This window comes from Momordica charantia, unplaced genomic scaffold, assembly GCF_013281855.1.
Source record: "Momordica charantia cultivar OHB3-1 unplaced genomic scaffold, Mcharantia_2.0 BLBB01000086.1, whole genome shotgun sequence".
NCBI classification, from domain to species: Eukaryota; Viridiplantae; Streptophyta; class Magnoliopsida; order Cucurbitales; family Cucurbitaceae; genus Momordica; species Momordica charantia.
This window is the reverse complement of record NW_028275242.1, coordinates 62,233-67,404: the sequence shown is the minus strand read 5'-3', so window position 1 is coordinate 67,404 and position 5,172 is coordinate 62,233. Positions and strand designations below refer to the sequence as shown.

Sequence of the window (5,172 nt, the reverse complement as noted above, 5' to 3'; positions counted from 1 at the left end):
TAAGAATGGTTTGAAACGTGTCTAATAAGTGTTGAATCCATATTCACTGTGTACAATTAGTGTGTGACACACATCTATTGAGCTAACAAGTGTTTCGATGAGTATCAGTGTCGGAGTGCCCAACACGTGTTCGTGCACCGACCCACCACCCCAAACCGAAGTGTTTGTACTTCTTAGATGTTGATCTTTTAGTAAATTTTATTGCAGTAGAAGAAGGTAATTATGTGCCTAGTTGGGTGCATATGCACTAGTCACCATGAGGAAGTTGGTTTTTTCCTTATTTATTTTTAATGATTACTTTAGGAAAGAAGCACATCAGGCTACTTCCCATAAAGAAAGAGAAAGCTTACGTAAGTGGCAACAGAATTGCAGGAATGGGAAGAAAGATTGAGAAAGAGTCGTGAGTTTCTTAATGATAAGAGCAGAAGGTAAGTGAAAATGGCACAATTATGAAGCAGAAAGAGAAGGATCTTGAAGAGATGAAGAAGAAGATTGATCTGTCAAGTTCTGTTTTGAAAGCGAGGGAAGATGGTGTAAATAGACAATTGGCAGATGTAGAATCAAAGAGAAGGTGAATTCTAATTAAATGAGCCACTTCTATTTGATTCTTTTTGCAATGGGAATGTGTATGATCTTTTATCCCCCCACCCCCCAACAAAAATGATTGCAGGAAGCTGGTTTTACGAGAAGTCTCTTAGAGAAAAAGCAAGAAGAATTACATCAGATGGAAGAAAACCTTCGTGGGAGAGAAATGGTAAGTCGGAAGGCATGCTATTTTAGCCGCTTTAGAAATTGTTGACATGCAACGGGCTCATGTATGTTTTTCTGCCAAAATGTTTATTAGTTTGCATGGAATGCAGATGTAGTCTAAAAATACTGAGTGGGAGGGAAAAGGAAATAGAAATTGAAATTGTTTTCCCTGGTAGCAGACTAGAAGTTTTACTCTAAAGTCATACGGTTGTGGTGAGTGTTTTCTTGGAATTTTAAAAATGTGACTACTTGTAGCATCTTTCAATTTTATTTCATATTGTGACATGTTGGCTAGGGTTTGTTGATCTTTAAAGATATTTGATATACGAGAGGATGCACGGGCAATGCTTGTCCTTGTGTTGGTCTTTTTTTTAACATTCCTCTTTAAGTCTCACTGGACTTGTACTCTCAAGTCTAGATTTCTCATGTATCGTTCTTTATATGAGAGATGATTTTCATGCATATTATTTCCTGTTTAATTTTCATTCAAGGTTGACTATTGCTGTTAAAGTGTTCACAGTATAAAAATGGAAAATACGGAGTGTTGGAAGAAAAATATGGTAATTGAATCTCATGGAATCGAAATTGAAGGTATATAATTCTTTATGTCATACTTTTTGATGTCCATTTCAGATGGAGATTCAGCAGCTGCTTGACGAGCAAAGAGTTATCCTACAGAAGAAGAGAGAAGAGTTTGAGTTAGATTTGGAAGAAAAATGCAGTCTGTGGATACTGAAGCCAGTACAAAGGTAGACACAATCAAACGGAAGGATATTGAAATTAATCATGAGAAAGAAAGTTGGTGAAGCAAGAACAAGCGTTGGATAAAAAGATGCTTAGAGCAAAGGAGAAAGAGGGTGATCTTGAACAAAAGTTAAAGACACTGAAGGCAAAAGATAAGATTTTGAAAGCTGATGAGAAAAAGGTGGAGGTGGAAAGGTTGAAAACGCTAGCTGGTAGAGAGACCTTACAGTCTCTAATTAATGATATTGAGGAAATAAGGACTGAAAATACTCGGAAGCAGCCGCAAATTCACGAGGAGAGGGAGAAATTGCAGGTGCTGAAAGAAGATAGATCAGAGCACATTCGTTTACAGTGTCAATTGATGCAGGAAATTGAGAGTTACAGACTGCAGAACAAAATAGTTATGAAAGAACATGATGATCTAAAGCAGGAAAGGGTAAAATTTGAGAGAGATCGGGAAGTCTTAGATGAGAAAAGAGCAGAAACACATAATGAACTAAGAAATCTTGTGGAGGAGAGGAAGAAATTTGAGATCTTGCAACGGACAGAGGAGGAAAGGCTGAGGAAAGAGAAAACTGAGATGCTAATTTATATGCAGAGAGAGTTGGAGAATGTCAATCAAGAAAAAGAATTTTTTGCCTCAACTACGAGTCATGAGCAACGGGCCTTATCTGAGCATGCCCAAAATAAGCATAACCAACTACTTCAAGATATAGAATTGCAGAGAAAGGATCTTGAGAATCACCTGCAGAAGATCCAGGAGGAACTAGAAATAAAACGGCAGGAAAGGGAGCTGGCATTTGAAGAAGAGAGAGAGAGAGAGCGCAACAAAATTTTTTGCTTGAGAGACATTGCTCAGAAGGAAACGGAAGAGTTATCATCTGAGAGGCATCAATTGGAAAAGGAAAAGGAAGTTGTTTCCTTGAATAGGAAGCAATTGGTAGCGGACCATCTTGAAATTCATCAAGACATTGATAAGCTCAACATGCTAAGTAAGGAGCTTAAAATTCACAGAGAAAAGCTTATTCTGGATAGGGTTTCCTTTTTGGCTGTTGTTGATAAGCATAAGAATTGCGGGAAATGTGGTGTTTCCATTGAGGAAATTATAGTTCCTGACCTCCAAATACCTGAAGAATTCAGAGACTCTGACGCTATAGCAAAGCTAGATGTCGAATCTCTAAAAACTTTACAAACAGAATTAGTTGCTACCGAGTTTGGTTCTTTAGACTCTGGAGGTTGCATGTCTTGGCTTAGTAGGTGCAGCCGAAAGATTTTAGACCTATCTCCTATTAAGAAAATTGGACATGTTGTTCCTCCTGTTTCCATGAAGTTGGCTGCACATGTCAATACTGATTTACAAGACGAGAAGCCTAGTGGTTATGTTGGCGATCTGAAAAGGTCTGACATTGCTAGTGAACCACAACAATCTCTCTGTAATGAGAATGAACCATCTGATGCTCAAATATTTTCATTCAGTGATAACATCAGAGTGGCAGAGGATGACATGCACGCATATTTGATGATTTTAGCAACTTGGACAGCAAGCTTGAAGGATTTTCAGAAGGTTCCAAACAAACTGACCCAAAGAGAGATAGGCAGAAACGTGAGAGAAAACAGAAATCCGGATTGCCTAGAACATGCTCTGTGAAGGCGACGGTTCAAGATGCAAATTATTTCTTGGGGAAACAGCGGGACAATCAGATCTTGATGTGCTTGTACAGAAAAGTGATTCAAATTCTTTAAATAAAGGAGCTGGCAATGTTAGGAAGCGACAATTGGCAGAATCTTCCAGAGTGGATTCTAGAAGTGAGCAGGATGGAGATGATAGCGAAGGATGTGCTGATAGTATCACAACAGGCCGGCAGCGTAAAAGGCGGCAAAAGATTGCCCCTGTGCAGGTACAAGGAGATAAGCGATATAATCTGAGGCGACACAAGATGTGAGTTTCCCACGACTGAGTTTACTTCTTGGTTTCCTGCTGTGACGCAATTTTGCATTGTGATGTTTGATATGGGTACATTGCATGAAGAAACGTTGCAGTTAAGGGTGTGTGTTTTACTTGAGATCGTAGGAAAGATAACAACCCATTTAACCTACCAATTAAACTGAATGACATTTGATGAATCTTTTAAAATTTGATCAATTGTTTTATAGCAGTCCAGTTGCTGGTAAACATTTATATCCTTACTTAACTAAAAGCCAACCGATGCCATCACCTATAAATTTTTGATATTGCATTTTCTTTTCCTAGTTTTTTCATCAACATATTCCTCCTGATCTCTCTTTCTTGCGCTCTATTGATCCCACATTTCGTCTTCTCAACCTCTTGCTTTACACTTCATCTATTCAATCATTTTTTAGTTTTTAAATTTATTTACGGTTAACTGCATATATTATAAGAACAAATATTTTGCTGTAATCTGGCAATGCTCTTCCAGTTGGTTTCTTTGTTTCTTTTTATGATCTGCAGCTCTGCATTTGCAAAGCTAAAACTTGTGACATTGATCTAGTGGAAAGTGCTTATCAACTGATTACTTTGATATTATATTATTTTGCAAGTGCTTTTGTGTGTTTCTTGGTCAAGCATTTGAGCCAAAAATATTCTACCATTACTTTCGCACAAAGAATTCCAAGATGATTTTTGATTTTGAGTGCGAAGTGCTCTTGGTCATGCCGAAAGTACTCCCAACATACCTTAACGCTTCCTGTCTGCCTATATGTCTTCAACTTCTATATCCACCTTAAATTTAGGAAATTTTGTGCAGTGCAGGTGAAGCTAGTGCAACTCCTGTTTCAGCAAACCTGACGACAGTGGTGGAGAAAGAAAACGAGGGAACCTCTAACGATAAAGTGGAACCAAGTGGGGAGGTTTTGATGAGAAGTGTTGATGGTGGGAATGGAAAAAAAACTGACTCGGTGCAGCTTACAACAGTCAGAACTATGGATAGTTCCAAGGATAGAGTAGTTCAGGTAACAATCATGTTTGCTATTTGATCTTCAGGGTTGCCTTGTTCTTAGTTATTGAGTACTATTTCCTGGTGATTTCTATACCAGGTTGAATCGCTGAGAACTGCTGTAGATAATGATTCTGCGGAGAAATCGGTTACAGTCGATGAAGTGAATGGTTTATCGGAATATGAAAATGAAGATGGAAGCAAAATTGATGATGAAGAAGATGAGTACGACGAAGTGCAACCTGATGAAGTATCGATCAGAAAGAAAATCTGGACCTTTTTGACAACTTAGTGAAACCAATTTTTTTCATTTCACTCCATTGTGAATTACCACTGACAAAAGGATTTGGAGAAGATGATGCTTTAGCCCCTTAGACTTGTTAATATTATCATTGGCAGAACTCTTTTTAGCATTCAACTTAGACATTCATTAGAGTTTCTTCAACAATGTGATATCTTACCCAGATAAATCTTACAAATTAGATGATTTTCCGGATCCAAGGATCAAGATAATGGGTTAATATTTTTTTCATTTAATAGGATGAATGATTATGTATAGTTGATTTATCTCTATTGGCATCTTGTATACAGTCTCTATGCTGACTCAGATTGTGAAACAAAGGGTTATTTTGGACCTACATGGAGGTATTGACGGTGATACTGATGCAATAATTCTACGATATTCATGATTAGAACCGACTTCTGAATTATCCATTATTGGGTA

The 5,172-nt window shown here is 37.8% G+C and overlaps 1 pseudogene across 1 annotated transcript; it reads left to right on the top strand.

The window, feature by feature from the left end:
- Positions 1 to 449: 449 nt before the first annotated feature.
- Positions 450 to 4,961, top strand: LOC148207773 (protein CROWDED NUCLEI 1-like; annotated as a pseudogene). Its single transcript, XR_015787671.1, has 5 exons — positions 450 to 571; positions 664 to 754; positions 1,384 to 3,433; positions 4,260 to 4,464; positions 4,549 to 4,961. The product of XR_015787671.1 is annotated as a protein CROWDED NUCLEI 1-like (transcript).
- The last annotated feature ends 211 nt before the right edge of the window (positions 4,962 to 5,172 follow it).